A 13,438-nucleotide genomic window follows, 5' to 3' on the forward strand; every position below is an offset into this window, starting at 1 on the left:
GACTACAGAATAAAAGATCGAGAAGTATTACAAAATCATATTCAAGATCGACTAGAAGAGAAATGAGGCGAAATTCACCCACAATCAATGCTGGAAATAATATTCAAGAAGAAATATCAAATCCTAATGAAAAATATCGCGAAAATATAGAAAGAACTGATGATCGTTACGTTCCACAAAATGAAACTTTTGATGATGGGAAAATTGGAAGAAATCAAGAGAAAGGAAAAAATCAGGGACAAAATAACCAAGATGGCGAAGGAAATCAAGAGGAAGGAAGAAGAATTTTACATGTGAGAGAAACTCAAAGAAAACAACAGACAATTGAAGAAGAAATTGAAAGATATTATGCTGAACAAGCACGTTTAATCTGCAAACGTGAAAGATTGAGAGCGGAAATGGAAGAACAAGAGCTTCAGGAGACAATTCGCCAGAACAATCATGACAATCGAGAAAGAAGGCGTATACAAAACCGGAATAGTGATAATCTCAATGAGGAGTATGATAGAGTAAAGAGAATGGCTGAAAGACAGCGAATTGAATTGATAAGAAATGAACAAAATAATGGAGGGGAAAATGAAAGGCATCATCATTTGTGAATTCAAGATAGAGATGAGGAAGAGAATCTCAGAAGAAGACGAGATGTAGATAATGAAGAAGAGATGCAAAATTTCGCGAGAGAAGATAGACGTGAACGCAGAAGAAGAGAAGCAAAATTAAAGATACCAATGGATCAAGATTCAGGTGTAAATAAATAAATCTTGAAAGAATTAGAAGAAATGAGAGGAATGCTAAATAACAGAGGAGAAGTAGGTAGAAGACAATTGGATGAAGCAATAGAAGAAGCCGCGAAAACACCATTTACAAGGGAAGTACAATTAGGAGGAATACCACCGAAATGCAATTTTCCCGCATTAACCAGCATTTTTGATGGAACAACTTCCGCAATTCAGCACATTAAAGCCTATGTGAGGTGCATGTTACAAAGGGAAAATCATGATGCGGTATTGTGAAAATATTTGGCATCCAGCTTAACAGGAGAAGCGTTAAAATGGTTTGAAGGTTTACCAAAGAATACAATAACCTGCTTCAATCATTTGCATACTACATTCTTGGGAGCATACATAAGTAATAATTCCTCACGACCTGGTATAGAAGATGTGTTTGGATTAAAACAAAGGATTGGCGAAAGTTTGAAACACTTGACTAAAAGATGGAGAACTATGTGTAGCGAAATGGCTGGCCGTGTAGATGAGAGATATCTCATATTATCATTTATCCATGCTATGTTTGCAACAAACCTATTGTATGTCCAAATTTTCAGAGTCAAGAATACGATTACAATGACTGAATTGCGAGAACTTCAAGAAGAATACATTGCTTTAGAGGAAAGGAAAAATGAAATGGAATCATATCCAGTTGCGAACACCAGCTCACAAACAACGAATGCAAGCTTATTACCCAAGCTAATAAACACAGTGGTGAATACTTCGCAAGTACAACAAGAGAAGGTGACAAGTAACAATGAGCAGAAATTGGTATCTATGGGAAGCCGAGATCAAGAAGAGTCTGAGAGAGAAAGAAATTTCTACAATCGTGGAGGAAATAACAAGATTCAAAGGTTCGATCAACCGCAAGAAACTTATGGAGGTCAAAGACAAAACTATAATAAAGGACAAGGAAGTCACAAGGTAATATGGGAAGAAATCAAGATGCCACCTCTAAATGCAAGTGTGGAGAAGATATGGGAAGCTATAATCTTGATGGAAAATATACCAGCACAGTGGAACATGGGAACGGAACCTCCTCCAAACCACATGAGTCATGAATTTTGTTCTTATCATTATTTTCATGGACATATCACAAATGATTGCAGAAATGTAAAAAGAATTATTTTGAGAATGATAGATCAAGGAAAACTAAACGACTTTCTGGTAGGGCATCCGCAATCTCATCCATTACCACCACCACCAGAACATCACAAAGTGAATATGATGAAAAAGAAAGAAACATTCTTCATAGAAGTTGGTGCAAAAGCAAAAAATCTGTTCTGTCACTTTATCGTACATTCATATAAGACAATTGAAGATTTTCATGATAATGTTTTGAGTAGAGTGTTCGCAAGAGATAATGATGGAAGAGAAATTTTGAATATTGCGAAAATATCGCCACTAGAGGAATGGCAGAAACAGATCATTTCTTTTATTGCAAAAGAAATTCCCGAAGGAGAAGAGGTGCATGACAATCCGTTGGTAATAAAATTATAAATTAATCCAAAACCGAAAGAAGATGAGGATGATGAAGATGGAGATTCACGGGAAATCAATAGAATTTTAGTCGATACTGGAAGCTTTGTGAACATCTTATTTTATCATACCTATAAAACCATGGGTGGAAGAGATGATGATCTTATACCGTCAACATATAAGATATATGGTTTTAATGGTACAACTAACAAGCCTAAAGGGGAGGTTACTATGCGAATTCCATTGAAGGGAATATCTTCTGAAATTTCATTTTGTGTCATTGATGTAGAATCACCTTACAATGCGTTAATTGGTCGACCTTGGCTACATGGAATTCTAGGTGTAGCTTCAAATTTCCACCAATGCATCAAATTCCCTCACCCCAATGGTGTAGGAATCATAAAGGGAGATTGGGTCGAAATAAAGAGATGTTACGAAACTGAGATAGAATCTTGCGAAGGAAGAGCAAACAAGAAGGAAAACTGGCGACAAAAAATCAAAGATGTACAAAGAAGTGAGAGGTTGATGGTGGATACAATCGAAAGGAAAGAAGAAGAGATGTTGCGAAATTAATGCTAGCTCAGAATAAAAAGGATGAACATACCACTACCAAAGAAGCATTAGTAGAAAATAATAAAGAAGTAGAGGATGGCAAAGGTAATAAAAACAAGAAATGTATGAATGATTAAGTTGTTGCGATACTCTCGCAATAAGTAAAATTCTCAAAAATAATTTGATTGAACAACAAAATTGAGATTGCGAAATTCAGATATAATATAATGATTTGCGAGACTCTCGCAGAGATTATGGATTTTACAGAAAATAATCAGAGAAGAATGACAAAAGAGAAAGAGGCGAACCTTTATGGTGTACACCCTAGTTCGCGAATACAATTTCGCAAAAGGAAAATGTAAGACCTAAAGTACGTCATATAAGGGGGTACCTGTAGCATGGCTCAGGGAAAGGCTACACCACCCCCGGAACCTGAGTCATGGAGATTTGGGGTCAATAAAGCCCATCAGGGAGAGTCACCGTGGATTCTCAGCTTAAGCATATGACTTGGGTTGGGCGACTAAGGTAATAAGGACTCTCCCAAGGAGTGCAGATCTGATGAAGGCGCCGAGGTACACGGTTGAGTCAAGAGTGCCGGGGGCGTTTGAAGCGTCCTTGCCATTCTTGAAAAGTCTTGACTTATACTGTACTCGGCCCAAAGAAAACCCCACTTAGGATGTAGTCTCGTAACCATAAGCCTTATAGGTAAAAGGGATAAGAGGCTGCGAAAAAAACTGGTTGTTGTTAAGACTGGAAGGGAGGAGTTGTATGGTAGAAGTACGTCTCCTTGAAGGGGCAACTAGGGGGGAGATAAGGGCGACACCCTCCATTAGGGAGCTGATAAGTGTCTTAAGACGCAAATATCATGAGACTTTTTATTCGCAAGGATATTAAGACTTGTCATATTTGTGCAACAATCCTGAAGATGCAATAATACAAAAGAAAAAGATAAGACGAGATCAATGAGTTTTTGATTATGATTTTTGATGTCATTGTAGTAGTAAATAAGATTCGTTTCAGACTTGTGAAGGAAATAAAATTTTTAGATTTAATAAAATTATATATACAAAAATATTAACAAGATGAAGAGAGTTACTGGCACTCAGGATTCCACCAATTCTCACATTCATGCAGTTCAATATTTAATTCCGGACAATTAAAGCTCATAAAATAACAAACATCGACTCTAAATCTTTGCCAAGGTATATTTTATAAAGAATTATATGTAAATCACAAGCATGACGCATCAAAAGTACCTAAGACTAAGCATGCGACGTCAAACGAAATCACAAATAATCAAGAAAAATCATAAATCAATTATAATAGTGCAAATATTCATAAAGAAATTAAATAGAATTACCACATGGGTGAAAAACAACTTCCTCCGTCGTCCCAATGATGGGTTCTAGCTCCGCATATTGAAAACACGCTCAAAATTCATTTTTATTGCTCAAAGGGTGTTTACAAGGATGAAAATGGAGACGAAATAATAAAACAGTGAATGTGCGACCCACAGAAAGCGTCCAAAATAAACGACACAGAAGAAGTGTTATTTTTACTGTAGCTCTAAGACCCGCACCTACGACCCACACCTAACCCACGCTTGTGAGTCTTTCACTGTTGATAAACGACTTTCCCTGCGAGTCTGTTATTCGTGTTCTTGGTGTTCTTCATCAGCAGCTGCAGCAGAAACAAAGTTTCATCAACTCTTGATTTCTCGCTCCTGAGCTCTACTATCGACCCCAAACTCTCGACACCCTTTCTAATCAACCCCAACAACCTATTCATTGCAACTAAACGCTTATATGTCCTTTCAATCCGTTGTTGGGTCTCTTCTATAGAAGGAACAGGTTCAGAAATATCATAATCAGGACTAGTTTTTAAGTGATTTTCCAAAAACGCGTAACTAGTACTATAATGTTCTTGATTTTCTTGCTCGTAAGACCAATTCGCGTGTGGATAGTAATTGGTCTCACTATGGTATGAACCATAACCTTGAAAAGGTTGACGTTCCCAACTACTATTCGCATCATGGTCATAAAACCGATGATGTCCATATTCAAATTCAGGTCGATACTCGTTGTATTGGATTCTATCATACCAGTTCGACATCATATCTGCAAGGGAATTCTACACAAGCACAAAGAAGGCTGACTCGACCACAACAAGCCTATTTTATCTAGCAAACAAAAAGCATGATGGCTCCCTTAGATTGTTTCTAGACCAGCTTCTAATCCTTCGAAAGGGAATTCGTTACAATTTAAGCAAACCCCTCTGGAATCAATCCGAGTTAAAGTAAGTTGAATCGAGGCGAGGGAAGATCAGTGGAGCTTTGATACCCAAAGCCTCACCGGTATTAAGAGGCGGCGCAGTCACGCATTCAACTTACAGAAACTATCAAGAAATTTGAAGTATGCTTAACAGAGTAACCAATATTTTTCGAATGAATTTCCTATTAAGCTCGTTACCTTATCGGTCTCGTTCCAGTCCAAATTTTAAGGCTTAGGTTCGCGTTGGTTACGTGTTCCTAAGGAGGGCAAGAAGGAAACGGTGATGAAATCCGAGTCCTTATCTTGATTTGTCCAGGCCTTTCCCTTTACTAGAAAATTAAAACAGCCGTATTCAGTTCCTCGACATATATCCACATGAAGGAAGACAATAACTCGCTGACAGGAGATTCGCGAGTGTTTCGACCAACTTACCTCCCGTACCAGACGGGCGAAGAACCGTTGTAGTCGACTGGGGCCACGACTCCTATGTCATGTACGAACCCGAGGGACCGAGACGATATGGTAATCGTCGTCCTTCCCTGCAAACAGTGTATACTTAATTACCCTTTCGTAGGGTTTAAAAAATTAAAGTCCAAATGTCCAGTCCAAAGTCCAAAATAAAAATAAAAATAAAGTTCAAAAGAAAAAGAAAAGTCTAAAAAAATAAAAAATAATATCTAAAAAAAATAAAAATGTCTCTCTTTTTTTTATTTTTTTTTATTAAATAAAAAAAATCTTCTTCTTTCGCTCCTTTCGCTTTGCCTTTTACTCCAAGTCTTTAAGTATTCACCAATAACTTTGGCAAAATATTCTTTCGCTCCAATTCCAAATTCTGTAAGGAAAAGACAAAAACCCTAAAACGTAAAGAAGAACAAATAAAATAAAACAAATAAAAACCTAAAAAAGAAAAAAAAATCTAAAAACTCTAGCCTAAAGACAAGTCCCCGTCGGCGGCGCCAAAATGATTATGATTTTTGATGTCATTGTAGTAGTAAATAAGATTCGTTTCAGACTTGTGAAGGAAATTAAATTTTTGGATTTAATAAAATTATATATACAAAAATATTAACAAGATGAAGAGAGTTACTGGCATTCGGGATTCCACCAATTCTCACATTCATGCAGTTCAATATTTAATTCCGGATAATTAAAGCTCACAAAATAACAAACATCGACTCTAAATTTTTGCCAAGGTAGATTTTATAAAGAATTATATGTAAATCACAAGCATGACGCATCAAAAGTACCTAAGACTCAGCATGCGACGTCAAACGAAATCACAAATAATCAAGAAAAATCATAAATCAATTATAATAGTGCAAATATTCATAAAGAAATTAAATAGAATTACCACATGGGTGAAAAACAACTTCCTCCGTCGTCCCAATGATGGGTTCTAGATCCGCATATTGAAAACACGCTCAAAATTCATTTTTATTGCTCAAAGGGTGTTTACAAGGATGAAAATGGAGACGAAATAATAAAACAGTGAATGTGCGACCCACAGAAAGCGTCCAAAATAAACGACACAGAAGAAGTGCTATTGTTACTGTAGCTCTAAGACCAGCACCTACGACCCACACCTAATCCACGCCTGTGAATCTTTCACTGTTGATAAACGACTGTCCCTGCGAGTCTGTTCTTCGTGTTCTTGGTGTTCTTCATCAGCAGCTGCAGCAGAAACATAGTTTCATCAACTCTTGATTTCTCGCTCCTGAGCTCTCCTATCGACCCCAAACTCTCGACACCCTTTCTACTCAACCCCAACAACCTATTTATAGCCAACAGACCCATCGAATCTCGCTCATTCACTCCATATAATTCTCTTTAACTCGGCAGTAAAGAAAATATTTCTGGGAATATTTTCTTTCCTGTTTCATCTTCTCACGCGTTTTCAAGCCTCCAAATTACCATATTTAACTCCTTCACGCTCCAACAGGCTGTGAGGGTCTTCCATGCACGCACAAAACACGTTGAATCTTCTCCAAATCACGTGAAACCCGTGATATACACGAACTGCCCTGTTTTCAACCCGTGAATTGTTTAGCTGATTCTATCCAATTCTGGTCGAACCAAATGCCCACAGTGTGTTTAATAGGCCATATCACAACTATCTACCAAAAATCAGCCATTGAATCTCCTTAGAACACGTTCAACAATTCGATCAAAAATCTGCAGAAGTGTTCTCCATTTTCCCGCCAAAAAAAAAATTCAAATGGAGAAGATGACATCCCCCTAATCCTGTACTGGGGTGCGAATAGCAGATGCCTTTTGGGGTGACCTGGGGTGCCCCTTAGTAATTGAGGTTCCCCTTATCTAACGGTGAGAGTCCGAATAACACGTGTCTTCCGAGGCTTTTACCAACTTCCAAAAAATGTTTATTTTCCAAAGGTGCCTACAAACACATAAAACACCAAAATTAGTACAAACTCGAGTGCCAACAATATATAGTATTGAGATCAAATTAAACACAAAAATGTGTCTATCAGTTTTCGCATGAAAGTGCGAAGACATCCTGCGATTTCGTCGCAAGACGGCAATGTCATGGGGATTTATTTTCGCAAGAATATTTAGGCCTGTTATATTGTCGCAACATTCCTGAAGAGGCCATAATACAAAAGAAAAAGTTAAGGCAAGATCAATGGGTTTTTGCATGAAAGTGCAAGGACGTCCTGCGATTTTGTCGCAATGACAAGAGGTGGCATAATAAGACCTTTAATTAGGAAGGAAAAATAAGGCCACACAGGAATGAGATTTTGAAAAGAAACAAAATTCACTTCGCATAAGATTGCGAAGTTTTACAATAAGAAAAATTTATGAAATCTATCATTTGGATTCAAATAACAGAGGCAAGTATGGGAATGCATGAAATTAGAAAATGTTATTTGCTCCCATATGATAGATTTACTCAAAGATTCAAGAATTAATGATTATATTGATTAACTGTATTGCAAAGAAGAATTGTTTTAATTAATGCAGGTCAAAATGAAAGAAACATAAATGTACAGAAAGAAGAGATAAATGTACAAGTATTACAAAAGATCAAAGAAAGAAATGAAGACTACTTCTTGGTTAATCCTTCATTATCTTCATTAGACTTATTCCCTTCTTCGTCTGCGTCAGAATCTTCGTCACCATCAGAACTTCCATTACTATCAGATTCTTCATCGTCAGCTTCGCTATCAGAGATAATCAAACTGGGAGTATTCTGTGGGATTTGTTCTACAAGACAAGGATAATCATAATGTGGGATATTATGATTATCACAAACCATTTGGATAGTTTGATTGCGAAAATGCATAGTATCATTCTTAAAATTCGAAACAGTGATCTTGATTTGATTCTTTAATCTAGAATACTTGTCGTTGCGAGAAGAAATATTCTTTGCGAGTTCCTCCTTTTCATCTTCGAGTTCCTCAATCTTTTCACGATATCTATTTTCAGAATCTGCGAGCAAAAGACAATCCATTATTAACTTGATGAGAATTCATAAGAAGAAAAAAATTAGTAAAGAAGAGCAGTTAGTAACCTTCTCTGTCAGAAATCATATCTCTAATCAAAGCTGTATGCTCAACTTGAAGACTAACATTTACACCTAAGTCTTTTCTAGCATCATCTAAGATTTTCGCAACCCAAAAAAATTCATCCTCACTACTTATAAGAAGACGAGAACGAATTTGATTTTCCCTTTCGCAGAGTTCGATATTCTTGCGGTTAGCTTCATCTCGTTCAAGTTGAACTTAAAGAAGAGCCTCTTGGAACCTCGCCAGAGCCTTGGCACCTTGATCAGAGATGCGATCCTTATCATCTATGAGACCACTAATTTTGGTTCTTAACTCATTGATTTTCTCTTTAGAATCAAGAAGGAGACGCTTAAATCGGTTGTCTAAGCCTAAACTAGATCTATTATCAATTTCTAAGAGGCGAAATTTAGATCTAAGATCATTTATAGAAAGAGAAGAAATTCTATCATTTGAGAAGCTATTTAAGGAATTGTTAAGACGCTCAAGAAGGGTATTATCATCCAAGGCATTAGGAAATGAACGAAGAAGGGTAGCTTTATCAGAAAGACCATAAATGTCTGCAAAAAGGATCGTTTAAATAAGATAAAACAACGGGATGAATGAATAAAGAGAAAAGAGAAAAGTAACATACCGTAAAGCTGATTATTAGCTTGCTGAAGACTAGAAATTTTGTTCTTATACGAGGAAGAATCAATTTCTAATTGTCTATTTTTCTCGCGAAGACCTTTAACTTCAGCTTCCAATTCTTCATTCTTTTTGCGAAATTGAAGATTCTTCTTTTCAAGATTTTCACGTCTTCTCCCTAGATCTGAGGCAACAGCAAAAGAAGCTTTTACATCCTGCGAAAAAATAAAAAATATTAATATAGAAAGAAATTTTGGATTACAACAATGAAGAAGTAAAAGGATAAAAATATACAAGACTATTGAGAGAATGCAAAAAATCGGGAGTCACTGATCTAGAAACTCCATGAAGAGATATATCACCATCTAGTAAAGGAACATCGCAAAGGGTAGCGAGAGATTTACAAGTATCTGCGAATTGGCTATCTCCCATTCCTTGTAGAGAATCAGAAAAGAGGCCAGATAACTTAGCCATAGAAGATTCAGGTGGAGAATCTTCACTTGTAGCAATACCATCGTTGTCCTCATCACCCTTATCACTTTCAGAATTTTCGTGAGGAGGAATATTTGAAGGGGAAGAAGAACGAACTTTCCTTTTCTTTGGAGGAGGACCAGTTGATTTTTCCTTGCGAAGAGCACCTTTCCCTTTATCACCAATCTTCGCAACATCAGCAGATTCTTCTACTTCAGCAATAATCTTCACACACAGATAGAAATAAGAAATGGAAGCATGGAAGAAACAGTAATATTTAAAATCATAAGAGAAAATTTCTTACCTCATCTGTATATGAGCGAAGAGCTAACATAGTACTAGATTTCCCAGTCCTGTTATAACTATCTTTCAGTTTTTGGATCTGCGGAATGTCGCAAGAGTTAGCGAACAGAATAAAAAAAAATCAATGAAGAAATATAAAATGAGTTAAAGGGGAAAACATACCTCTTTTTCCTTTTCAGGCCAAGAAAAACCCAAGGTTGATAAGCAGCGAGATTCGCAGGAAGAGTATTAGACCCAGCAATGTAGGGTCCTTTTAGCAGTAAAGGGAAAACACACCATTTATCATCTTTGGATTCGCGAGGAGTTGTGTTTTTACCAGAATGCCAGTCAATATCTTGCATGAGAACTTTTTCTTCATCAATATTATCTTTCCTTCATGGAGATAAGTTCATGATTCTCAAAGAAATTCGCCACTGTATACTTCTCAGCAACTATCTCTAGTTTTTCGAACTTAGGATCCCTAAGTTCTTTGGAGTACAGAGATCCTCTACCAGCACCACGATTAGCGAACTCTAGCATTAGACGGATGCAGTCCCCACTCAGTTGGAAGATGGCTCGCGAAAATCCCGAATGAGCGAGAATTTCATAAAATAAAGGAAGACCTGGATTATAAAGAGGGATGGGGAGACCTGCGAGAATCTGACCTAGCGAAATTATGATTGATTGATCATCACAATATTGATCAGATAAAAGCTTGACAGAAAGAATTGATTTGACATTCTCACCAGGAATGGTGGAGAGTATGAAACCTTTATCAGCAAGATCTTTTTGGACATCTTGTAAATTCTTCTCATATCTATGACCACTTGGAGCCATGTTTGAATATAGAGTATGGGAATGTATGGAAAGTAAAAGGATTGAAGGAAGAAAAAGTTACAGCAACAGAACTTGCAGAAGAATAACAGAATTGCAGAGACGAGAGAATAAAAATAGAAGAGAAAGTAAAAAAATAAATAGAAAGAAGAGTAAGATGAATATATAAAGGAGATTTTATTTACTCGAAAAAATAAACACCATTAAGACGAAGAGACGTGAGAGGTTGAAAAGTTTCGGTTACAGAAGACGTATCAAGAAACAAATGGATGAAAGAATAGTGTGATAAATGCAGAATATGAAAACACAAGCAGCTGCGGCATTTCTCATATCATTCTCTACTTTGCAGAGAAGATATGAGAAGAGGCAAGATGTAGGATCAGAATCTCGCAATGATAATGTTTCAGCGAAATTATCAATGACACAGCATAACAGCGTCGCAGAACAGTTTCAGAAATGATAGAATAAATGACGTCATCTAAAATCACGAGAAAGATGTGATAGTCCTACGAAGATTAGAGAGTTTGCGAAATTAACAATTGTAAGGTTGCGTGAATATCGCAGATCATATCCGAAAATAAAGGACAAATTAGCTGTCATCCACTACGTATTTTCTTATAAATAGTCGTTCGAGTTGTAAAGAAAGGAGAGATATCTTTTTTGAGTAAGAAACAAGTAAACAAGAGAGAGAAAGTCTAGAACAGAGATCATTCTTGATTCTTTATCTTTTCTTGTAAAAATATTCAAAGATTGTTCAATAAAATAAAGAGTTTAAACCTAAAATGAGGTGATTAATAATAAAATCATACGAGGGGTGTAGTGTAGGATTTCCTGCAACTACAAACCTTATTCGTTTCCTGACCAGATCCTCTTTCCTTCGCCTCTATTAGTAAAGTTATTCCTCTAACTGGGCCATCCCTCGTCTTCGCGACTTTCTTTCAATTTATTCTGTGAATTTTGTATTTCAACGCTTTCCTAGGCCTCTTGTCCCTGTACCCTTTTGCCTCTTGACCGGTTCATTTTTCCTCCTTCTCGTGGAATTTGCTTCTCCTTTGTCGTTGGAGTTTCCTTTTTATTCTTTGTCATTTCATTTCCTTCAGCAACCTTCCCCTTCTTGGCCTTTCCACCTTGTTTTTGATTGACCTGGACTCCTTCCTCTGGAATTGCGTTATTACCTTCCTTGATACGAATTTTTGCTTCATTGGTTTCCTCCTCATCCTCCTGCGTTCCGCTCAATTCTTTGTTAGACTCTATCGTAAACACCATCAGCTGTTCGGCTCTTTTTTCTTCGCTGACTTTTTTCCTTTGTTCCATCTTCTTTCTTAACTTCTTCTCGTAGTTATGCACGTCTTTTGTTATCCATTCTTTTGCGTCTCTCAGATCTCCACTTATCTCACCGATTCCACTTGGCATTGGGAACCGGATCGCCTGGTGATATGTCGACGCAACTCCCTTTATTCCATGTATCCAAGGCCGCACTATGAGAACACTGTAGGGAGAATCGACATCTACGACACAGAATGTGACCTTCATCTCTAGTTCGCCAGCGAGAATCTTCACGGTCAGTTCCCCATTCGGCTTAGACGCTACCCCATTGAACCCATATATGTTATATGTAGAAGGTACCAGATCCGAGTCCTTGTATCCCATGGTTCTAAAGGTATGGTAAAAGAGGATATCGACTGAACTCCCAGTATCAACTAAGATTCTGTCTATTTTTCAAATTCTCCTTTCCTAAGCTTGCTCTTCCTCCCATCTGGAATATTTTCCGAATCCCAAGGTCACGACCAGAGGATTTGTGTGCAAAGTTTCCCCATCAGGTGCATCCTTCGCCGAGAAGGTTATCTCCCTCTTCTGCCATTTCTCTAGCGGCTCTTTCGTCATGGCGCTGAATATTTCGTTTCCCTCGAAATCCCTTTTGTGTACTCTTTTAAGCACATTGTCATGAAAGTCTTGGAGACTTCTTGCCTCGTGAATTATCGAATTACAGTTTAATTGGTGCTTTCCCCGGTCTATCTCGATCCGGTATATTGGCTGATTCTCACGAGGTGGCGGGGATGGAACATAACCCTCTAGGAAATGCGCGAGTTTCCCTTGGTCTATCAAGCGAAGTACAATTCGCCGAACGTTCATGCAATCACCTGTTTGGTGTCCATGGAAGCGATGATACTTACAAAATTCATGACTTCGAAACCCTGGCGGGGGAGGGATTTCCTCTGTCAGCACTATTGCCTCCCACACTTTTTCCACAGTTGTGTTAAGTCGTGGGAGTTTCACATCTTCAAAGATTGGTCCATTGGACCTCCTTTCCCCGTATCTGGCTCCTTGATTATTCCTAGGTTGGTATCCCGTATTATAGCTTCCTGGCTCATGATTTCTTCGTTTTGACTCCTCATACCTTTGTTGATCAATCCACTCCTGATCTCCACTCGAGACGGACACAAGCTTCGCTGGGACGGGAACTACTGGCTGTCCCTTTCCTCCCCTGAGTTTATCCTCCACTGCGTGCACCGCTCTTGGTAATAGCCTAGAATTCCCTTCTTTCGCTGGGGCCAACGTCATTTCGCTGACCTGTCTTTGCTTTTCCTCCAAAGCTATGTATTCCTCCTGGTACTCCCTCAGCTCATTCATCGTT

The sequence above is a fragment of the Papaver somniferum genome, chromosome 1 (assembly GCF_003573695.1).
Source record: "Papaver somniferum cultivar HN1 chromosome 1, ASM357369v1, whole genome shotgun sequence".
In the NCBI taxonomy this organism is placed as follows: Eukaryota; Viridiplantae; Streptophyta; class Magnoliopsida; order Ranunculales; family Papaveraceae; genus Papaver; species Papaver somniferum.